Here is a 25,125-nt window from a genome sequence, read left to right as displayed (position 1 = left end):
GTGTGTGTGTGTGTGTGTGTGTGTGTGTGGCGCAACCCCAAGCCAAGAAAATATGTTAGAAAATTGACTTCAAAAGTTCCCTTTCAGCTTCTTGTAACCCCCCGTAGCCTTTTCTCTTTCTTTCATAAAGAAAAGTGAGCACCATCTGGCAATCCAGGAGGTATTTAACCTTAACTCTGGTTTAATGTCACATTGGGATAACTTGATTCTCTTTTGCCTGAGATCACCTGCCTTTAAGGAAGGCTTTGTTACCGAGAGTCAACCAGCTGATGCGACATTAGACCTTTAAAGGGGCAGGGGAAAAGATGGAAGGAAAATGACTTTGCTCAAGTCTGCACCCCCCCCCCAGTGCCTGTGCATAGTGAGCCCTCCATTCCCAGCAACCAGAACCTTTATCTTGCATATTTACTCTGTAGGCTTTCTGATCTGCCGAGTGGGCTTGTGTCTTCTCTCTGCAAAGACCGACCACATCTTGTTGAGGACAGATTAAAAAGAAGGACTTATTTACACAGCACAAAGTTAAACTACGGAACTCCCTGCCACAGGAGGCGGTGATGGCCACCAACTTGGATGGCTCTGCAAGAGGACTGGACAAATTCATGGAGGAGGCGAGGGTTATGGGTAGCTACTAGCCATGATGGTGATGTCCTGCCTTCACAGTGGGAGGCAGCAACGCTTCTGAATGCTAATTGGTAGAAGCCTCAATAAGGGAGAGGGTTCTTTTGCTTGAGTCTTGCTTGTGAGTTTGTCACATGCATCTAATTGGCCCTTGTGAGAACAGGATACAGTGGTACCTCGGGTTACAGACACTTCAGGTTACAGACGCTTCAGGTTACAGACTCCGCTAACCCAGAAATAGTACCTCAGGTTAAGAACTTTGCTTCAGGATGACAGCAGAAATTGCACAGCAGTGGCGTGGTGACAGCGGGAGGCCACATTAGCTAAAGTGGTTCTTCAGGTTAAGAACAGTTTCAGGTTAAGAACGGACCTCCAGAACGAATTAAGTTCTTAACCCGAGGTACCACTGTACTGGGCTAGATGGGCCATTGGCCTGAGCCAGCAGAGCTCTTCTTATGGTCTGATGGTTGGTGTAAATAGAAAATAGGTATAAAAGGAGAATTCCCAGGATGCCAAGATCTAGGTTTGGGGCAAATACTCTTTGGTGAGAAAACCCCAACAGAGGTTTAAAATCACAAAGTGTGGAAACATATTCTGTTAGACCTTTGAAATATGCCCTTTGGAGTGAATTCCAAGAGTTCCCCTTTTCCCTTACCATAGAAAAAGACCGCACATTTGCTGAGTTAAAAATGCTTTACTTAAAAACTCTTCCAAGGCCAGGTTCATGTGTTTTTTCCCCATACAACATTCAGAAAAATTGCATAGGCAGTTAAACTTGGTTTTGTTCCAAAGTGGTAAAAGTTCTGAAATTATTGGTAAAGGAATTCAAAAGTGGCTTGTGAGAGCCATGTAGTCTCAGCTGGAGCAACCAGCTTAGCCCTCCTAACATGCTGAGCTTCTCAGGTAGACTAAAGGTAGACAAGAAAGGCTACCTATTTCCTCCCAAGGTAAGGGGAAATGGGCATAGTTAAGCCTGGCAGATCAGCTTATTCTGTGGTATTAACTCGCTCATGTATTACTTAGACCAGGCATAGGCAAACTCGGCTCTCCATATGTTTTGGACTACAGCTCCCATCATCCTTAGCTAACAGGACCTGTGGTCAGGGATGATGGGAGCTGTGGTCCCAATACATCTGGGAGGCCGAGTTTGCCTATGCCTGACTTAGACTTAAGCATGTTGGTTATATGAGGCTGGTTAACCCACACTTATGATTAGATGGGCTATGGGCATGTTCCAGGAAGCTCATCTTAATTTCTTAACGAGCCAACATCTATACTAAGGAGAGATGAGTTCTGATTTGAATCTGTGATTTCTGTTCATTTATCACCCACCTTTTGGGATGTCTGGGAAGCAGCAGGGGTTATTCGGCAGAGGAGAATACTTTGCATATGCTCAGAGCCGTGTTTGCCTCATATGAAGATGGGAGAAAAAGCTCTTGGAGAAAGACATGCTTTGGGAGTTAAATGCCCAAGTATTAAACAGGTTTTTATTTTAAGCTGAGCTTTGGGATTTCTCTTCACCCATTGTTTCTCCAATTGTTCTACAGCAAGGCGGCAAATGTCAGAGAGCTGTCTAACGGTTTCTCTCTTTTCCTTCCTCCTTCTTGTTTCCACAGGTCTCCCTTAAGCCACCAGCTCAGTGTAAGAGAACATCAGTATGTGTGTGGGAGGGTGGGGGGGGGGGTAGTTTTCTGCAGAAGGAAAAGGTCAAGAAAGCCACCAAGGTGAGCTGTGCTCTCCACACTGAAGCCAGATGTCTGCAGCAGCTCAGGGTCTCTACGCCACTTCAGAAAGCACAAGGACCACTTGGCAATAAAGAGCTACAGAAGAGAGGTAACTTACATTATATAATGCATAAATTTTAACCCACTCTTTTAAAAACAGCTGCACTGGCTCCATAATAATCTGCCTGCTGATTCCAGCATCCTCTCCTCACAGTGGCCACCCAGTTGCCCCAAATGGGGAGCCCACAAGCAGGACCTGAGTGCAACAGTATTGTCCAATTGTTGTTCCCCATTGTCTGCTATTTAGAGGTAAACTGCCCCTGGGCATGGAGGTTCTGCTTTCACAATAGACCTCTGCAAAAAGAGCCCTACTGGATCAGACCAAAGGGGGTCCATTTGGTCCAGCATCCTGTTCACACAGTGGCCAACCAGATCCCCCAACGGGAAGCCTGCAAGCAGGACCTGAGCACAAGGAGAGCACCTCACCTCTCCTGTAGCACCCAGCAACTGGTATTCAGAAGCATTGCTTCCTCCAGCCATGAAGGCAGAGCACAGCCATTGTGGCTAGCAGCCCTTGACAGCCCTCAGCATGAATTGGTTTAATCTGCTTTCTAAGCAGTCCAAGTTGGTGGCCACCATTGCCCTCTTCGGGAGTGAGTTCCACAGTGTGACTGTGTGCTGCTTGAAGAAGGACTTTCTTTTATCTGCCCTGAATCTTCCAACCTTCAGCTTCATTGGATGTCCATGAGTTCTAGTGTAATTATGAGAGTGGGAGGAAAACTTATCATCTGTCCTCTTTCTTTATGTGGACAAGATGTGAGTTCTAGTGCCAGTGGACTCATACAAGGAACGAGATCCATCTCCTCATAGCTGGACTCTACAGCTGAAGATTCCTGCTCTGGGGGTGATGGGCTGGAGGCTTCTTCTCAGGAGTCTTGGCCTGCCCTTCTGGTCCAGGTGCCCTCTATCACACAATCTGAACATCGCTGGCACAGGACGACCTCCTCTTTTTTCATGTGCAAAGGAGAGCTTCACTGATTGGAGTTGCAACTCAGTTTGGCATCAGTTGCTTAGAACAGCAGGTGGTGGTTTAATTTCAAGGTGCAAGAAGACTTCAGGAAGAAGCATTGGATGATAGCTGTGCCCTGCTTTTCAAGGAACTGTTTGCATGAGAGAGAGGGAGAGTAGAGACCCAAATGGCTTCATCTTTAAGCGCATCAGTGAAGAGAATCAGATTTGAGGAGGGGTGGGGAGCAGAGATATCAGCATCCATAGGAGAGAGGATACATTTTCCTGTAAGCCACGGGGGATGTTACCTTTTTTTGGCTCAAGGGCTGCATTCCGTTCCGGGCAGCTTTCCAAGGGCTGCATGCCAGTGATGGGCGGGGCTAGCGGCAAAAGTGGGCGGAGCAACAAATGTGAATTTTTCACTTTGGTGTAGTAGGCTGGTTTCTAACACACGTGCCCTGCTCTGTTCTCCATCCAAGTAACTAAGAGTCATACTCAGAGCTCAAGAACACACCTCGGCCAAGAAAAAAACAACCCAGGAGGGGTAAGAACATAAGAACAGCTTGCTAGATCAGGCCAGTGGCTCATCTAGTGCAGGCAACATTGCGTTAGATACAGTGGTACCTCAGGTTACAGACGCTTCAGGTTACATACGCTTCAGGTTACAGACTCCACTAACCCAGAAATAGTACCTCAGGTTAAGAACTTTCTTCAGGATGAGAACAGAAATCGCATGACTGTGGCACGGCAGCAGCGGGAGGCCCCATTAGCTAAAGTGGTGCTTCAGGTTAAGAACAGTTTCAGGTTAAGAACGGACCTCCGGAACAAATTAAGTACGTAACCAGAGGCACCACTGTACACCAGAAAGCGACTTCTTCTGTCCCTTTTTCATTCAGCTCTATGAGGACTAGAATCTTACTTTAATTTTAGGGGAAGAGCAGCAGCCATCATTGCATGGGTCCCAGGTTCAAAACCTAGCCCCATCAGATAGAGCTGTCCAATAATGTTAAGAGCTGCTGCCCGTTCGTGTTGGCAATGCTAGGCTAGATGGACACTTGGTACAAGGCAGCACCTCACGTTCTTCTGTCGACATGCAGCCACCTAGAGGGGTGGGATCCTGCATTGTGGAGAGGGGAGGGTTGAACTTGATGACCTTTGGGGTTCCTTTTAACTCTACAGTCCTATGATTCCAAGTACAGCATGAATAAATTAAATATTCTTTGGGCTGGGAATTCCGGCTGTTTTCCAGGAACGAGTTGCATCAGACTTCTGCTGCTGGCAAACAGCAACTCCCTTCTCCTGACGGCATGGCTGGCTGATGCCCTCTGGCTGGGTTGGCCTCCAACCCGAGTTCCTCCTGTTGCAACATCCGCTTCAAGAAGGCCCTCTTCAAGAAGCTTCTCCCAAGATCAGGTTGGCACATTGTACAAGGTTTCTGTAGCCAAGCTCAGGGGCATAGGAAGGGGGGGGCGGTCTGCCCCAGGTGCCGTCATGGAGGGGGGGTTGACAAATTATCAAGGAACAATTACTGCCCTACTAAGGCAGTTCATAAAAAGCTTTTTCGAAAATGCCTGCTCCAAAGGTCTTATCTTACTACACTAGGGATTATATAGCTATATATGAAATTTCATGCATATCAGTTAATATCTTGACCCTCCTCCATGAAAATAGCTGTTTACTTGGCCGTTTTCCTACATGGTGAAGGCTGAAATTTCAATTCAGTGGAGCAGGGTCAAGATATTAACTGGCATGTTTTTTGTTTTGGTAAACCACTTTGCAGGGTGTTTTTTTAAATAAATAAATATAAATAAAACAACACAAGCCAAAACACAATCCATCCTGCAGATTTAAGTATCCGTCCACAGTCACCTACTTGTTATCGGAGGCCCAGAATCTATATTCCTTTGTAAGAAAATATGAAATAAAGTAAAACCATATTTGCAGGCAAAAAATAAAATAAAAAATCAATGGGGGGGGGGGAGTTGTTGACAAGAAATTTTCCATACCAGGTACCACCTGACCTTCCTACGCCTCTGACCATGCTGTTGTCTCCTGGAAGCTAACCGCCCCACCTGTGTTTAGCAGGACGGGAAGAAATAGCTTATGAAGGAATCGATTCTATCACCATGGATAAACCTCTCCAAGTAGCTCTCCTGGGTAACAGCTTGTTGAGGAAGGGGAGTTGAGTGATCTGAAGTGTTTACTTTCCAGAGCATTAGCGGCAGGCTTGGGAGAGCTGGATTGTGGGAGATCATTGTTCTTTTATCATCAAAATTAAGTGTAGGGGAGAAATTAAGAACATAAAAGCCTGCTGCACCAGGTCAATGGCCCATCACCTGCTCTCATAGTGCTTTTTATAGCATGCCTGTGCAAGCAGGACCTGAGCGCAACAACAACAGCCTCCCTTCCTCCCTTCCTCCTGTTGAGAGGCATACTGCTTCCAACAGTGGAAGTGGAACATAGGCATTGTGGATAATGGCCACCAGTCTTCCAGCATTCAGTTTCATTCAGTTCCACCAGCATATTCAAACAGTTGAACGATGCCTCTGTATTGAAACCTCCACATCCAACCCCCATTTAATAAGCTTCAGGAAAGGAGAGTTGAAACACAGCAAACCCTCCTTGGAGGTCTTCAAGCAGAGGTTGGCTGGTCATATGCCAGGGATTCTTTAGCTATGATTCTTGCATTGTGGGGGGTTGGACCAGATGATCCTTAGCATCCCTTTTCAGTCTATGTTTGGGGCTATATGAATACCTGTCACTCAGAGGCAATGGTGGTAGGGTGGTCACTTTCCTGTCCCCCTTGTGAATTTCCTGGAAGTGTCTGACTAGGAGAAGCAGAAGGCTGGACAAGAGTTAGACTCTTGGTCTCATCTAACATGTTCTCATGTCTGTGTTTTAAATATGAATGCCATTTTATATTTATCCTACTTTTCTATATAAAAAGGCACCCAACAGTCCAATAAGGACATTCATCCAAGCATTTAAAACCTCAATAAGAAAGCAATGCAAGCAAATGCTCCTTTAGGAAAGGTGGAACCACCCCGCTTAGTGGAGATCCAGCTGGCAGAGATCAAGACCCCCCCCCAAAAGAGATCTCTTCCAAGAGCAGCAACAGGGCTGGCTATAGTGTTTGCCTCTCATCCCAGCCTAGGGATTCAATTTCAGGGCATGGGCTTTGCAAACCCCCCTGTTAAATTTTAACTCCTTTCACATGGGCTGCCGTGAACTTTGCCTGACATCCAGAGGCATGCGACCCTGCCGTGTTTCATCAAGTTGCACTCCTGATCTCTGCAAACAGACGATGGTGCCCATGGCCTCAGTGCAGTTCTCCTGTGAGTGGCTGGATATTGTGGTGTTCCATGGGTTTCCATAGTTAATATATGCTTCCTCCTCTGCCACCAATTTAAGTTGGAAGTAACTGCACAATTAGAGTAACAGAACTGTAGAGTTGGAAGGGACCCCAAGGGTCATGTAGCGCAATACCTTGCAATGCAGGGATCTCAGCTAAAGAATTCCTGATAGATGGCCATTCAACCTCTGCTAAAAAACCTCCATGGAAGGACAGTCCACTACAAGGATGTCCATTCACTGTTGAACAGCTCTTATCCTCAGAAAGTAGTTCCTAACATTGAGTTGGATATTTGAAGATGGCTGCCATAATATCTTCTTTTCCAACATACCCAGTTCCCTTCACTGTTCCTCATAATGCTTGGTTTTCAGATTCTTGGTCATCTTGGTCATCCTCCTCTGCCCATGTTCCAGCTTGTCAATAATCCTTCTTAACTGTGGTGCCCAGAATTGGACCAGGACTCCAGGTGTGGTCTGACCAAGGCAGAATAGAACTGTACTTTGACTTCCCTTTATCTGGACACTATACTTCTGTTGATGCACCCTAGAATGGCATAAGCTTTTTTTGATGCTACATGACACAGCAATTAGGACAGAAAGGTTTGTGCTCCTAGGATAGCTCAGTCAGTAGAGCAGAAGACTCTTAATCTTAGGGTTGTGAGTTTGAGCCCCACATTGAGCAAAAAGATTCCTGCATTGCAAGGGGTTGGACTAGATGACCCTCGTGGTTACTTCCAACTCTACAATTCTATGAAGAGTAGAAAGAGCAAGAAGTAACCACCCTCAGAAAGGGATAACTCTGCACAATGTGCCTCTGTATGAGTCAGTGTTCAGGGCATGTCTCCTGAGATGCTACATGACACAGCAATTAGAACCTCCTCTGAGGTAAAGGAATTCTGTAAAATCCCTTAATCAGGGTGATCTGAGTGGTGCCATCAATGGGGTGGAGATGTATGGCAAAATCCCACCCCCACGCAGGTCTTGACTGGCAGGGAGGCCTGGGCAGCAACTAATGCAGAGAAACCACATGCAACCACCTTCAATGGCAAGGAATTCTCTCGTCCCCTGCACAGCATTCAAGTGGAACAGAATTACCCAGCTGAAACTGTTTGGAATAAGGCAAGCCCAGAGCATAGGCAGGTTTCCTATACCGAGTCAGAGCCTTGGTCAGTCTAGTTTGGGATTACCTACACTGACTGGCAGCAGCTCTCCAGTGCTTCATACAGGGAATCTTTCCTAGCTCTACCTGGAGATGCCATTGAGGGTGGAACTTAGGACTTTCTGAGCTGCAGACCTTCCCCATGCAGCTAAAACGGTTCCCTGTAAAGCCAAGTATGATCAGTTTCAGAGATCAATTGATTCCTCCCCTCAACCCCCCCCCCAGGTGTAAAGAAAATATATCTTTTCCTGGTCAATTTCTATTTAAGGGTAAGAATAAGTTTTTATTTTTTTAAAAAAAGATATTTATTGAAGTTTTACAAAAACATAAGTTTACAAAATGAAAAAAAGGTCATATAAAAAGAAAAAGATACAAAAAAAGAACAGAAAAATACATGAAAAATAAAAAAAGGAATAAAAATACAAAATACAAAAGACAAATAGCTAAAAAAGAATTAAAAACAAATCCGTTTTTTGTAACTTTGAACTCATTAACTTATTTCCTTGGCCTCCTCACACCTCCCCTTTTTGTATTCTCATTTAAATAATCAAATTAGCAAATCCTTACCCTCTTTCATTTATCTTAACTCTGTATCTTAACATATTATAACTCTATATTTTCATCCATTATCAATTCATTTTTGCATATTCTTATTAACTTTGTTGCTAATGCCACTTATTTTCAATCCAACATCATTTTAACATTCATTAATTTTACAGTATTTCTGAAGATAGTCTTTAAATTTCTTCCAGTCTTCTTCCACCAACTCTTCTCCCAGGTCTCGTATTCTGCCAGTCATTTCCGCCAATTCCATATAATCCGTCACCTTCATCTGCCACTCTTCCAGGGTGGGTAGCTCTTGTGTCTTCCAATACTTTGCAATAAGTATTCTTGCTGCTGTTGTTGCATACATAAAGAAAGTTCTATCCTTCTTTGGCACCAATTGGCCGACTATGCCCAGGAGAAAGGCCTCTGGTTTCTTCAGGAAGGTATATTTAAATACCTTTTTCATTTCATTATAGATCATCTCCCAGAAAGCCTTAATCTTTGGGCACGTCCACCAAAGGTGAAAGAATGTATCTTCATTTTCTTTACATTTCCAACATTTATTATCGGGCAAATGATAAATTTTTGCAAGCTTGACTGGTGTCATGTACCACCTGTACATGATTTTCATAATATTCTCTCTTAAGGCATTACATGCCGTAAATTTCATACCGGTGGTCCACAACTGTTCCCAGTCAGCAAACATAATGTTATAACCAATCTCTTGTGCCCATTTAATCATAGCAGATTTAACCGTTTCATCCTGCGTATTCCATTTTAACAGCAAGTTATACAATCTTGAAAGTATCTTAGTTTTGGGATCTAACAGTTCTGTTTCCAATTTTGATTTTTCCACCTGGAAGCCATTTTTTTTGTCCAAATTATAGGCGTCTCTTATTTGATAATAATGAAGCCAGTCTCACACTTTATCTTTTAATTTCTCAAAACTCTGTAATTTCAGTTTGTCTCCTTCTTGTTCCAATATTTCCCAATATTTCGGCCATTTGACCTCCATATTGAGCTTTTTCTGAGCCTTCGCTTCCATTGGTGACAACCACCTTGGGGTTTTATTTTCCAGTAAATCTTTGTATCTTATCCAGACATTGAACAATGCTTTCCTGACAATATGGTTTTTAAATGCTTTATGTGCTTTAACCTTGTCGTACCACAAATATGCATGCCAACCAAAAACGTTGTTAAATCCTTCTAGATCCAAAATGTCTGTGTTCTCAAGAAGCAGCCAGTCTTTCAACCAGCAGAATGCTGCTGATTCATAGTAAAGTTTAAGGTCTGGCAGGGCAAATCCACCTCTTTCCTTTGCATCAGTTAATATTTTAAATTTTATTCTAGGCTTCTTGCCCTGCCAGACAAATCTGGAAATGTCTCTCTGCCACTTCTTGAAACAGTCCATCTTGTCCAATATTTGCAATGATTGAAACAAAAATAACATTTTTGGCAATACATTCATCTTTATAGCTGCAATTTGACCCAACTAGGAAAGCTTCAAATTTGACCATATTTCCAAGTCTTTTTTCACTTCTATCCAACATTTCTCATAGTTGTCTTTAAATAAGTTTAAGTTCTTAGCAGTCATATTAACCCCCAAATATTTTACTTTCTTAACTAATGTTAAACCAGTCTCCTTCTGAAACCTCTCTTTCTCAATCGGTGTTAAGTTTTTCTCAAGCACTTTAGTTTTTGACTTGTTCAGCTTAAATCCTGCCACATGACCAAATTCTTGAATCAATTCTAATACTCTTTTCGTGCTAGATTCTGGCTCCTGTAACGTCAAAACTAGGTCATCTGCAAAAGCTTTCAATTTATATTGTTTGGCTCCAACCTGAATACCTTTAATCAGACGGTCCCTTCTAATCATATTCAGCAAAACCTCCAGAACCGAAATAAAAAGCAATGGGGAAATTGGGCAGCCTTGTCGTGTCCCTTTCTCTATCTTAAATTCCTCTGCCATCACATTATTAACTATTAACTTAGCCTTTTGTTCTGAGTAAATTGCACTTATACCATTTTCCAACCCTTGTCCCACGCCCATTCCTTGAAGATTTTTCTTCATAAAATTCCAGGAAATATTATCAAAAGCTTTTTCGGCATCTATAAAAATTAAAACTGCTTTGGTACTGATGTTCACTTGCAGCTTCTCCAAAATGTTAATTATATTCCTCGTATTGTCAGACAAATGTCTACCTGGGAGAAAGCCAGCTTGATCTTTATGTATCTCTTCAGCTAATACCTTTTTTAATCTATTAGCCAAGATATCAGCAAAAATTTTGTAATCCACATTAAGCAGGGATATGGGGCGGTAGTTTTTAAGTTGTGTATTTTCAGACTCAGTTTTCGGTATAAGTGTAATGTAAGCTTCCTTCCACGACTCTGGCGCCTTTTTCCCCTCCAAAATTTCATTACAGACCTCCTTTAGTGGCTGAATTAACCAGTCTTTCAGAGATCTATAGTATTTGGAGGTTAGACCATCCGGCCCTGGAGATTTACCCAACTGCATGTTCTGGATGGCACCTTCAACCTCCTGTTCTGTAATTTTGTGATTCAACATTATCTTATTTTCTTGAGAGATTTTTTGTAATCCATTTGTTCTTAAAAATTGGTCTAAATCAGTCTCTTTCTGTGGCCCTTGTGTGTATAGTTGTTTAAAATATCTCTGGAAGCACTTTCTAATCTCCAATGGATTCTGTATGCTCTTTCCTTCCACCTACTCACGGGTAGTTGTTTAGCAGCCGAATTGTCACAGGAAAAAGGTCAGCGCTCTCCGGCAACAGCTGTGCGGCTTCACCCCACGGAAGGAGCAATTGACTCTCAGCACCGCGTCAAGCTCCCGTTATGCTCCGGAGCCCCTTGCGGGGTTCCTTCGCCAATTCGGGGGGCGCTAAGGGTGCCCGCCGAGTCCCACGTTCACAGGCTTCTTCTGCCTGTGATTTTCAAAAGGGTCTCCGCTTTCCCACTTTCCGCGGAGCTTCTCCCTCCAGATTAGAAGGAGACCGCCATTGCCATTGGCGCCGCCTCCGGAAGAATAAGTTTTTAAGGGCCCCTCATCCCTTCCCCACTCAAAAACCTCGTTGTCTTAAACCTTTTCTTTTTATTAAAAAAAAGTGTTAATGACATTGGAAATAAATTGTTTTGTTCAGAATTCTGAGAACCACAGACCTAATTAAGGCATTCTGAATAACATCTTCGTATCTGAAGAAGTGTGCATACACACGAAAGATTATACCCAGAACAAACTTGGTTGGTCTCTAAGGTGCTACTGGACAATTTATTTATTTATTTCGACTGCATTCAGACCAACACAGCTACTTACCTGAATCTTGAATAACATTTGTGAGCCTTTAGTGCATTCATCCTGTCAGATAGTACTTAACATACTGTGCACTCCATGATAATCATTCAAAGTAATTATCCTTTGGGCTTGCAAAAGCAATTTTTTGCCAACCCAGAACTGTATGAGTGAAAAGGACACTATGAGGCATAGTCCTATGAGAAGCTCATTGTGGACATGATGGAATTGTTAGAAAGGCATTGCCATCCCACCTCAGAGGTTGTGAATGGGGGACAGTGGGGGGGGTCTTCTTGTTGTCTTGGGCCCAAGATGTGGTATAGTTGTTGAGTGTCAGGCTAAGACCTGGGACACCATGGTTCAATTCCCCCAGTCAGCCACGAAGCTTTCACTGGGTGACCTTAGGCCAGTTGCTATATCCCTTGGCCTAACCCACTGTTGTGTGGAAAGCCATGGATAGCTTTGTTGTTGTTGTTTAGTCGTGTCCGACTCTTCGTGACCCCCTGGACCAGAGCACGCCAGGCACTCCTGTCTTCCACTGCCTCCCGCAGTTTGGTCAAACTCATGCTGGTAGCTTCGAGAACACTATCCAACCATCTCGTCCCCTGTCGTCCCCTTCTCCTTGTGCCCTCCATCTTTCCCAACATCAGGGTCTTTTCCAGGGAGTCTTCTCTTCTCATGGATAGCTTTACTCTCCTCCAATCTCTTTTCAAGACATCAATGGGCTTATCCACTCTTATCTTTTGCCCAGCTCTTTCCAGGAGCTGGTCCATGCCGTAAAGCTCTATGTCTGAGTGCTGCTTTTGTTTTTGCTCCTTTGCCTGCTTTCCCTGCGAAAACCTGCTCTTTAAAGCTGAAGCACAACAAATGGCAATTCAGGTTTTGTGTGGATTGCCCTTTGCTCTGATACAGCATTAAAGAGCAGGTTTTCGCTGTGTGAAGAAGCACTTCACGAATCTTCCAGCATTTAGCTTCATTAGATGTCCAGTGTTATGAAAGTGAGAGAGACTTTTTTCTATCCAATTTCTCCATTGCATGCCTAATTTAATAAACTTCTATCATGTCACATCTTAGACATAAGAACATGAGAAGAGTCCTGCTGGATCAAGCCAATGGGAATGAGTTGCAAAAATTAACTATGCTTTGCTTTTCAGGGACAAAAAGAAAAAGAAAAAGGAAAAAAAGAAATGGGTCTGGATCACATGTTGACAACGTAGGAAAAACAAATAGTCTCCACTGATTCTGGAATAAATGTTGTGTATACATAGCCTCCAATCAGGTGAAAAGGCCAACTCTGAAGCAATATTGGGGGGGGGGGGGAATTTCCTAATAGCTGTTCGACCATGGAATGGACACCCTCGGAAAGTGGTGGACCTTTCTTCTCTGGAGGTTTTTCACGTTTGGGATTCTTTAATTGTGATTCCTGCATTGCAGTTGGTCGGACTAGATTCTGTTATCTGTGCCTCAGAATTTTCATAATAGTAATTTGCTCATAAGCAGGGGAAATGGCCGCAAAGGACAAGGAGGAATTTTGCAGGCCCACTAAGCAGTGCTGAGAGCAGCGAACAGATGCAACTCATCACACTAATCAGCTTTTCCTTCCCAGAGAGGTTGCTCTATTGAGAAAGAGATGTGGGGAGGGATCACTCCGGTCTCTCATGGCAACCCTGAGATGGGGATGAGAAAGTGGTGATGGGGGTTGGGGTTGGGAGAGAAACTGGGCTTTGATTTAATTTTTCCCCATGTGCCTTTCACAGGACTCGAATGAGCAAACAAAAGCCCCCTGGGAAAAGGGGTTGCTCATTTTTCTATTCCCCCTACCAACTCCTTTTCTTTCTCATTTTTTAAAAGAAGAGGGGAAAAATAGGGTTAGAGCAAGATGGATGGTCCTCCTGGCCAATAGGAGGAAGAGCTCAGCCATCCCGGCTGTTAGCCCATTAGAGGACATTGATGATGGATGGCCCTAAACGGGGATGATCACCAGCCTCGGAAAGATGCATTCTTTTGTCAGACTTAAATCTGCAGCCTGGATTTGTCCCCAAATTAAAGCTGGTTCTCCTCAGAGTAGGACAAATTCAAGGGCTGACTTAAATCCATTGATTTCAATGGGGCAGCTTTAAGTAGGGCTGACATCAGGTTGCATTCAAGCAAGTTTTACTCAAAGTAGACCCATTGGGATTAACAGACTGAAATTACTCCTGTTTGTGGATGTTTCAGTGTGTCCCTTCTGAACAGGACCAGCACTGAAGGCGACTCACTGGATGCAATGAATACTACTATATTTTTTATTTATATGCACTATTTGTATCATGCTTTTTATATTATTGTACTTGTTTTAAAGAAATAAGGATTGCTTCCAATGCATTTGTTGTTTAAACTGTTTTTTTATTATCTTATGTGTAAATTGCCTTGAGACAGTGGTTTGAAAGACAATTAATAAATTAATTGTAGCAACAACAACAACAACAACAACAACAACAACACAACCCCTTGCATTCTAATTTTTTGTTTCTGGGGTAAGCTAGCTTCCCTTCCCCCACTCAACCATTCTAAATATTATTTATTTAGCTTCCTTTCATTTAATTTACATCCCACTGTCTTTTCCAAGAAGATCAAGAGGGCGTACGTTGTTTCCCCGCTCCTCTTATTCAATCCCCACAACAACCCTGTGATGTAGGTTAGGCTGAGAGGCAGTGACTGGCCCCCAAGGTCACAACCAGTGAGCTTCATGTGGCCCAGCTGCAGGGATTTGAACCCTGGTCTCTCTCAGGTCCTACGGGTCTGACACTCTACCCACTACACCACCCTGGATTTCCCAGTAGATGATGACCTCAACTGTCCTTGTAATAGGGAAGGACCTCATGACTGCCGTGTCAAGTGCTTGAGACGCCGCTGAAATTTGCGCAACGAAACAGCATATAGGCATGCACACTGTTGTTCAGGGCTGGATTTCCTCTTTCATTTTATTGCATGTCACATTTTAAAAACTTACTAGTACTGCAATGTGTGTGTGTGTGTGTGTTTTGGGGGTCAATCCCACAGCACCTGCACCACCTCTGAACAGATTCACCCATATGGCTCTGAAACAGTGTGCAGAGCCAAAGGGTTGGCCACTCCATTCCCCACTGTAAAGCTCCCCTTTGGATGAGGCTCCCTGATGAGCTGGGCACGCCTGGGTTTTTTTTGGTGATGGGGGTGGGGTGGGGTCTCTATTCTCCTTCTCCCCCATCAACCCACTGACCTGCCTTTGACCTGTGAGTGCTTCTGTAATGGCATTGACTTCTATCCATAATGTAGCAGGGGCAAGAAGGAAGAAAAATGGTGGGGTGTGTGTGTGTGGAAATTAAAGAGGGAGGGCGCTGCTGTGTCCCCTGCCAAAGGGGGATTTGAACAGGCCCACCATCCTTAACAACTTGGGACCCACAATATTGCTTTACCCCATACATGCCTGCTTGACCTCTTCAGTTGGCAGAACTGGCACTACTGGTGCCACATAAAACCTGTTCCACATTTGTAAGAAATAAGTCTGCACTCTTTTCACTTCCCACAAGGCACCTCAAAGTGATTTGCAATCTAATTGCATAAGTATTTGTTTTGGGTTTTTTTGGGGGGGGCAGTTTTGGTACTACTTAACTATAACCACCTCTAGAGACGGTATGCAAGAAAATCAATATAAGATGAAAATAAAAAATGGGTTAAAATAATAAAGATTTGAATTAAGTTAAAATGTCTGCAGGGTGACCACGCCGGGTCTAGTGGGGCTTCCTCCCAGGTAAGCACGCATGGCATTGCAGCCTTAATTGTTAAAGCAGATTGGACCTACCCGTCTCCTACCTTATTATCTGGCATGTACTCATGATATCCTGCAGTGCCAGCTTATCACCATTCTATTTCCCCTCAGACAACAAGAGACTTTAAGTCTAGGGCCTACCCTACTTCTCACAAAATTGGGATTCCCAATCTACTGAGAGCCAGTGTGGTGCAGTGGTTAAGAGTGGTGGACTCGTAATCTGGGGAACCGGGTTCGTGTCTCCGCTCCTCCACATGCAGCTGCTGGGTGACCTTGGGCTAGTCACACTTCTCTGAAGTCTCTCAGCCCCACTCACCTCACAGAGTGTTTGTTGTGGGGGAGGAAGGGAAAGGAGAATGTTAGCCGCTTTGAGACTCCTTCGGGTAGTGATAAAGCGGAATATCAAATCCAAACTCTTCTTCTACTGTGGCGATCACACAGGGTTCCCGGACGTTTCACCGTCTATTGATCCCTGTGCCACCACTTTATTTCTCGCTGTCACCACCCAGGCCCTACCTGGTACAATACTGAGTTCAGTCAGGGTTAAGTTAGAACATAACTTCTGTTTATTTATTGCAGTTTAACAAGCGTGTGGTTTCATAAACCGTATCCGTCAATTACAATCGTGGGGTGCCTATCCAGACCTATAACTTCCACTACCTGCTCTCACTCACTAAACCACCTCTCAGATATTTACTTGTCTTCCTAGCTCCTAACTATTCCTGACTCAGCTTATTTTGCTACACTAACTCAACCTACCCACAGACTCTATCCCAATTCACTCCCACTCCAACCAACCACCCAACTCCCAATGAACTCCTCCTTCGTCCCTCCCAGAGCTGGTTTTATAGTCCCTCTGACTCCACCCCCTGGGTTCTGATTGAGTAACCTGTTTAACTATTTCACCTCCAGCACTCTCATATGTTCACGTCACATCCACGAGCTCCATTTTCAAGTCCCCCCCCTCCCCAAAGTCATTAAGACTTTGGCCTTGATCAGTCCCTCCATCGTAAAAGACCCAATCTAAATTGAAAATCAAAACCATTTGGGACTGAGTAGAGGCTTGGAGCCACATCTAAACTTTTAAAATTCATCATTTCACCAGCTGAGACTTTGATAGCACAACCACCCTCCCCACTCCAAGAGAATCTCCAAAGCCAAACGATATTTTACATACAGTGTGAATGTGGTAAAAGATGTGGAGCGCACTCAGCTCACAGGAACAGGCAGATGGAGGTGGTGGAAGAGAAAATTCACTGCTCTCTTTAAATAGATGCAGGCTTTCGCAGCACCCAGACATGTTTTCCTGAAAACTGGGTGCGTTGTGATGAGACTTTGCCGGATTGCATCAAATCTGGTCATTAAAAAATCAGGAAACTCTCTTCTTTTGTTTTCCATTGGTGTCCTCTGCTCTGGTGCACTATTGGGCCGCCAAGGATCTATCTCTTTCTCTCTTTCAGGAAGGTGATGGATGGTTGGTGAAGGACCCTGAGTGAGAGGCAGGGAAGGGAAGACCTGCCAGCATGAGAAACCTGGAAAAGAAAGGGAAGTCCCAGGTGAGAGAGGACTCTGTGCTTTCATTTTGCTTTCTCTTTTTTTAAAAAAAATGATATTTATTGAAATTTTCAAAATGTTACAAAATAAAATAAAGACAAAAAAAATGCAGATTCAAACAAAAAAAAAGAAAAAAAGAGGAAAAAAATACAACAATACATCACAAACAATTAAAAACATTTAAAAAACAAATTCATTATTTCCAAATCCTCAACTGTCATTACCTTCTTTCTTAGACCTCCTCCTCCTCCCTTTCTTTGTATCCTAGTTGTTAATTATCCCAGCAAATCCTTTCCATATTTCATAATATTCTGTCATTACATTACCCTAAACTGTTTTAGTCTTATCTTTCTATAATAAGATAAATCTTAAAGCTTAAAACTTAAATCTTGTCCTTACCAGCTTCTCATAACCATAACATTCTTTCATAATTCTTTAAACATTTTTGCTAAAGCCAAGTAATTTCATTCCAACATTTTTCTAATGTTCATCAATTTTATAAAACAGTTCTAATGGTAGAAAAAAGAAATACAAACAAGTCCAATCTTCATCCAACGTCCCTTCCTCCTGGTTCCGGGTTTTGTCAGTCCTTATTATCACGTCAATCTAGCTCATTAACCTGGCAACCTTATATCCGAGGCCCTCATGTCTCTTCCATGTCCCTTCCGCAGCTCTTCTTCATATTTGTAGCTGTATTTTCCCTTGTCTCCTGCTCGTGATAGCTCCAGTTTGACAATATTTTTAGCCCTTCTCGACAGATCAGCCCCTTTTCCATATTCAACACTAAATTCCATATGGTATTTAACAGCATGTTTCAAAAACCCTCCAAAATTAGGAGCCCCCACAATCCCAAACATCTCACGGCCCATTGCCATATTTGAAAAGTCCAGGCATCTCAGCATAGGGGGGTCAATCCAGCCCCCCATTTCCAAGCCAAACCAAACTTTTTCTTTCCAGATGTGGCTTTTTCCAAGTTCATTTGTCAAGTCCGAAAACTCATATTCCTGTTGGGCCTGTTCTGTCAAGACACACTCCTGATTTAATTCCTGAGTGGGCTCCACATATTTTCCCACTGCCTGTTCAAAGTTTCCCACTGCCTGTTCCAAATTTCTAGCCGAGGTCGCCATCCAATTCACCTTTTCGTGTAATTGTTCCAGTAGGGCATTTGTTTTATAAAAGACACACAACAAGGTTTCTGAATACATTGTCCTGCAAGGTCAAATGTCTGTTCCCACGATTGTAATCTATAACAGCTGCCGACTCCCTGGAGTTGGTTACAGTTTCACAGTCTCCCTCTAGGGGGAAAACTTCTATTTGTTCTTGCAACAGAGTTTCCCCTTTTAAGATACTTTGTCAATATTTATTCCTTTCAAATGCGAAAAGGAACAGTGGAATCACTATGTTTCTCTTCTTTTCACTATCTGTCAAAAACACTTATTTCTGGTCAGTGAACTTCAAACGTCGGTCCTGACACCCCCGCTCCAGTATCAGGACGGAGAAAAGTTACTTTACTTTAAACTCACTTTAAACAGTCTAAAAATGATCCTCCCCCTTCTCCTGCTGTCAAAGGGGGGTTCCACAATTATAAATGATGGAATCCAGTCCTTTAGAGACGATTTTCTTAGCTCTAGTTTATGTTGTCTTTGCTTTATTCTGTTTACAAAAGACCGGAAGGCTGACTTCCTGTTTAGACCTTCCCGTTCCATACCAAATTAAAATAGGTATTTTAAGATCCAATTCTTTTCTGCTTGCTAATCCTTATTTGATGTCCAATTGTTCAAAATCTAAGTACTCACGGGTGCTTGTTTTAAAGTCCAAATTGTCCCAGGAAAGAGGCAGCGCTCTCCGGCAACGGCTATGCGGCTTCGCTCCACGGAAATAGCCGTTGACTCTCAGCACCGCGCCACTTCCCCCTCTTCACTTCGGAGCCCGTTAGTGGGTTCCTTAGCGAGTTGGGGGGGTGCTAAAGGTGCCCGCCAAGTCCCATGTTCACAGGCTTCATCCGCCTGTGATTTTTGAAAGGGTCCCCGCTTCGCCGTAGCGCAGAAGACCCGTTTCCCGCGGAGCTATTCCCTCCAGTTCAGAGGGAGTCCGCCATTGCCGGTCGCGCCACCCCGGAAGCCCTCATTTCACTTTCTCTCTCAGTTTTCATTTTTGTTCAGATTAGTTTCTTTTATTTTCTTGTATCATGAAAAAGCTTTAATAAAACCTTATTTTTTAAAAAGAAAGGAAATAAGCAAACAAGGAAAAGAGGCGTAGTGACGGTTTATTTGTTGGTTGCTTATTGCATTTATATCCTACTTTTTCCTCCCAGGAGGTTAAGGTGGCACACACGATTCTCCCCTTCCTCATTCAATCCCCACAAGAAAAAGTCTCAAAGTGGCTCCACAATATGAAATTAATTTATTTCATAAAATTTATGCACCGCTTGATCGTAAAAACAAAAAACCTCAAAGCAATATATAAACAAGATAATAAAATTGTCAGTAAGAAGAACCAACAACAATACTTTTCATTGCTATTCTTAGCAGTCTCCTCCTACTGATGGTTTTATTGTATACCTTTTGTATACCTTTGTAATACTTCTGTTGTTGTTTTTTAAATTTGCTACACTGTTTAGAGATGCTTTATATTTTAAGTGGTATAAAAACGATCTTAAATGAGTAAATGAAACTTTTCTCTCTCCTCTGTGCCGGAAAGGATATGATTTCAGACACAGGTGTGTGTGCATGTGTGTGTGTTTGGGGTTCCTGTTTAGGGGGAGGGGAAAATTAATATCTCACTTTTATTATTATTAATGGCAAGCGTATCTTGAGAGGCTGTCTATTAAGCCTCGGAAAGCAGGTATCTCAGAAAACCTCCACCTGCATTGATGCTGAAATTCAATCCAAGTGCAGGACACTTGAATGGGTGTAGAATTTCTCTTCCTGAGAATTGTGGCTTTTGCTGTTTCTTTTTAATGCAAGTTTCTCTCTCTTAAGATGGAGAAGGTGTGTGTGAAAGTGTGCCCATGCATTAGGGGAGGGGGCAAAGTGTGGTGAAACTTCTGCAGCTCCTTGTCCCCCTCCCATTAGCAGCTTAGCTCACAGGTAGCCCAGGTGGTACCCACCAGTTGTGGTTAGACCACGACACCACCCATGGTTGTTGGTTGAAATCAGAGCAGGAGTCAGGATTTTCTGTTATGGCATCAGGGACTCCCAGGTTCCTTGCTCTACTTGTGTCAGGTGAGAAAGTCCAGTTACCTGTTTGTTCAAGAAAGGTTCTACTCTACAACATCCATTCAAAGGGGTTCTACTCTACAACATCCAGAGGAGCACACGTTGCCTACCCCTAGGACCCAACCCTTAATATTATTGACATAGGTTGATGATAAAAATGTAACCAAAAGCACCTAAGAAGAGCTTGCTGGATCAGGCCCAAGTGGTCCATCTAATCCAGTGTCCTCACAGTGGCCAAAAAGATGCCCCAATGTGAAACCAGCAAGTAGAACCCAAGCATCAGAGCCCTCTCCTTTTCTGTGGTTTCCAGCAACTGGTATTTAGAAGTTCTGCTGCCTCAAATTATAGAGGAAGAACACATCCATTATGGCCAGTAGCCCTCATTAGCCCTCTTCTCCTCCATGAATACACAATCCTCTTTTATAGCCATCTAGGTTGGTGGCCACCACTTGCCTCCTAAGGAAGGGAGTTCCATAGTTTAACTCTGTGCTGCATTTTATCTGTCCTGAATCTTCTAGCATTCTGCCAATTTCATTATTAAATAATGATTACAAAATATTTGCATTTGTTATGGCAAATAGAATGAAAAGAATCTTAAAAGAATTTATTCACCATGACCAAGCTGGATTCCTTCCAGGCAGACAAATCAAAGATAATATTAGAAATGTATTGAACATTATAGAGTTATCTGGAAGTGAGAAATGAGAAAAAGCAGCATTAATGTTCATAGATGCGGAGAAAGCATTTGATAATGTTTCTTGGAGCTTCATGAAAAAGGTGGTGGAGGAGATAGGATTTGGAGAAAATTTTAATGGGGAATGCAAGCTGTTTACTCAGATCAAAATGCAAAAATAAATCGGGTGATAACGGATAAATGTAGTATACAAAAAGAAACAAGAGTCAGAGAAAAACTTTTCTCTATCCACTTCCTCACCTTTTCTCCAAACTAAGAAGCCCCCAATGCTGCAATCTTTCCTCATAGGGGAGACACTCCAACCCCCCCCCCCCCCGGTTCATTTGGGTTGCTCTTTTCTGAACGTATACAACCCTGATTTCCCATTTCCATTCTCTTTTGTGCTGGCCCTCGTCTCCTCTGCCTACTGTCTCTTGTCAGAGAAAGCAAGAGAACTGTTTCCAGGGAGCCTCCCAGGGAGAGTCAATCAACGTTTGTAAAATGAAAAAAGACAAGTAAGTGGCGACATGATAGAGGTTAATAAAGTTATCCCCAGCATAGAGAGAGTGGATAGAGAAAAGTTTTCCTCCCTTTCTCAAAACACCTAGAACTTGGAATATTCATGACGGATGAAAGAAAGCCTTCCGTCATAGTTAAAACTATGGAACTCGCTCCCACAGGAGGCAGTGATGGCCACCAACCTGAATGGCTTTAAAAGAGGGTTGGACCAACTCATGGAGAAGGAAAGGGCTACTGATGGCTGCTAGCTATGCTCTGTCTCCACTGCAAGTAGTACAGTGACAGTAATATGAATGCCATTTGCTGGAAACTGCTGGAAGGGACAGTGCTCTTGTGCTCTGGTTTTGCTTGAGGGTTTCCCAGAGGCATCTGCACAGCCACTGTGAGAACAGGATACTGGACTAGATGGGCCTGATCCAACACAGCTCTTGTTATGTTCTTATGCAAGAGCTGCTCTGGTAATGGGGTGTGCGTGTGCGTGAGTGAGTGCATGAGTATGCATCACTGCCAACTTTTGAAAATGCAACAGAGGACTTACTCCCTGCTCCCCCATCCTCTTCTGGAAATTCCTGCTCCTTGACCACAATGTTTGACCCAGCCAAGTAAAGGAAGTACATGACAGGATCTTGAGCATAACCAGACAGGATATTTTCAGATTCATTTTATGTTCTTGAACATATGCTAAAACAAACAAACAAAAAAATAATTAATCTGGCAACATTTTAAGGCTAAAGCAGGCTAAAGCTGCCATGACTATCTCCATGCATCCAGCATCTGCTTAGCTCACTGGTAAATGGTACTACAGCTCTCACAAGGCCTCTTCGTCCTGAACTATGTTTTGCAAGGCTCATCTTAATTTGATTGCAAAGGAGGTGACTTCCCCAGAGCTGGGCTTATTCTAGGTTTGGGGTTGTTGTTGTTGTTTTGCAGCTTATCCGAATGGCTGAGGAGGCTCGCAGTTAATCAAGATTTCAACATGGAACACTGGGAAGAAATTGTCATGACTCCCTGCAAAGAATTATGGGAAATCAGAAATCTGGTGTAAACTATTTATCTCATTTATTTCAACCATTTGTATACTGTACTGCTTAGTTAAATCAGACCAATTCCGCATTGCAAAGATGCCTGCAGACAAGAGGTCTGGCAACATCAACCTGTGGGGAATCCCTTGCAGACAAACGAAAGGGTCTGGAGCAGGGGTCGGCAACCTTTTTCAGCTGTGGGCCGATCCACAATCCCTCAGACCATGTGGTGGGCCGGACTATATTTTTTTTGGGAGGGGGAAAACAAATTCCTATGCCCCACAAATAACCCAGAGATGCATTTTAAATAAAACCACACATTCTACTCATGTAAAAACACACTGATTCCTGGACCGTTAACGAGCCGGAATGAGAAGGTGATTGGGCCGCATCCGGCCCCCGGGCCTTAGATTGCCTACCCCTGGTCTGGAGCATGGGTTGACAAACTAAGGCCCGCAGGACGAATCAGGCCCAATTGCCTTCTAGATCCGGCCCGTGGATGGTCCGGGAATCGCCGTGTGGATCACCAGTGGGTGGATCGCCAGTGTGCACGTTCTTTCCCTCTCCCTCACACAGCGGTGCTTTTCTCCTCAGCAACGGAACAATCTTGTCCTATACCTGGCGCTGTTGACAGTGGGAGTCAGCTCACCCGCCTGCCTGCCTCAGCAGGGTGGCACTGTGAAGGGTGTGTGTGACTCTGGCTGGTGGTTGCTGCTGCCTTTGCCTCCTGCTCTCTTCCCTCTCCCTCAGTCTGCCCTTCCTTCTCCGCGCCCCTTTTCCACACCGCTTCCTCATGCTGCCTGCCTCCCTCCCTCCTTCATTCCTCCCATGGCATTCAGGTGGGTTGTTGAGGTGGCCGTGGCCGCCGCTTGCGGGTTGGCGGATGGCTCTGTCTTATCCTCCACGTTGCCTCTCCATCCGTGGCTCCTCTGCCAGGGCTGCTGCTTCTGTCTCTGCCGGCCAACACAGCCTGGCTGGCTGAAGAAGCCCAACTGCAGCTATTGGTACGACAACTGGGACAGGTAAAGCGAAGCATCTTCAGGCCTCTTTGCGGGTGGGTGAAGATCATTCATTCCCCCCCCCCAATATACTTCGGCCCCCCACAAGGTCTGAAGGACAGTGGACCGGCCCCCTGCTGAAAACGTTTGCTGACTCCTGGTGCTCTGGCACTGGGGGGCAGAGAGTAGGTGGGGGCATGGCTGGTGCGCATCCTGAGGGCATGGCGCACTACCTGCGGGGGCGGGGCACCCAGCATGGGCGGGGGGACAGCCGCTATAGCACCCCACCGGGATCGTGCTGCATGGGGCGGTGCGCTCCCCCCGCACTCCTCTTCCTCCGCCAGTGCCCCTGGTCTGGAGGCAGACAGTCAGGTCATGCATCCACAGCAATGACCGGAGGAAAAATGACCACTGGGAGGAGTGCAAAGAGAAGAAGTGCCCTGGTGCATGTACAGCTGCACAACTGGATGCCTTCATCTGCCCCAGCTGTAACAGCTCTCCCACATCAGTCACTACAGCCACAGCCGGTGCTGCAACCTTTCAACAACTTGACCTCATCCCCAAAGGCACACGCCTCCTTCGTCTCCCAAGACGGATGCCAGCGAAGTCAAAGCAGACGCTTAAGTGGTGTGCAAGTGACAGTAAGGCTAAAAATGGCTTAAAACTATAAAGTAAGAGTTCACTTAAAAAGTCTGCTGGAATAAAGTTTTCAGTGAGTTCTGCAGGGAGGGAGGGCTTCCATCCTATGCACATGGCTCCTGGTGGGTATACATGGTGTAGCTGAGCCGTGGAGAAGGGAACTAACTCCTCTCAAGATCTCCATGAAAAGGCAGGGATTAAAGGTATCCTGGACCCAAAGGGCCTTGTAAATTAATACAGTAACCTTGAACCTGGCCCAGTAGCATTTGGGGTAGGACCTTTTCGAGAGCGGGAATGATGTGCTGGTCTGTCCTCATCAACAGTCCAGCTACAGAGTTTTGCACCAGCTGGATGAAAATATAATAAATAATGGCAAATTTAATCAAGTGAGAGGAAGGGAGCCTAGGGTATCTGCAGTAGTGTATTTGAAAAATTCAGAACCACGATGTTCCTCCATGAGAGTTGCAGCCATGCCCCCTCGCAGCCACAGCCCCTTCTACAATTCTATAACTTCCTAAGGTTATACAATAAACTTATAACTATTCAATAAAATAATCCATTTATCCATCGGACTTGTTCTTGTTACAAATGTATTTTGTAAATAAAGTTTATTAAACAGCTGCTGCTAAAAAAAGATAGCGAGCAGTGAATGGGGAACTGGGATCTCTCTAGATATCGTTCAAGATGGTAATAACTTTATTTTTTAATGTTTTTAAATGGTGATGAAGGACATCAGCAAGTTTCTTTACACTGTTTCTGTAAACTGCAGGTAGAAGTACTAACCACAGAGAAATTAAAGCAAAATGCTTTTAATGGGGATACTCTATAGACCACTGATATGGTGCCCTCCAAAGGATTTGGACTACAATTCCCATCAGTTGGAACTGATGGGACTTGTAGTCCAGAGCATCTGGAGGGCACCATATTAGTGAAGAGGGATCTATAGAAAAAACAATGCTAGATAACTTGTTTAGGGAAGTTTTTAACGACTGATGTTTTAAT

At 44.1% G+C, this 25,125-nt stretch overlaps 1 long non-coding RNA gene across 1 annotated transcript; it reads left to right on the top strand.

Annotated features, from left to right (window-relative positions):
• Nucleotides 1–4,627: 4,627 nt before the first annotated feature.
• On the top strand, nt 4,628–24,690 carry LOC310754576. Its single transcript, XR_014543881.1, has 3 exons — nt 4,628–4,763; nt 16,961–17,056; nt 22,395–24,690. It is a non-coding gene; the product is annotated as an uncharacterized lncRNA (long non-coding RNA).
• Nucleotides 24,691–25,125: the final 435 nt, after the last annotated feature.

Source organism: Podarcis filfolensis (assembly GCF_964270895.1).
Source record: "Podarcis filfolensis genome assembly, chromosome: Z".
Classification (NCBI taxonomy): Eukaryota; Metazoa; Chordata; class Lepidosauria; order Squamata; family Lacertidae; genus Podarcis; species Podarcis filfolensis.
Note: the sequence above shows the minus strand (reverse complement) of the source record. Positions and strands in the feature narration are given on the sequence as shown.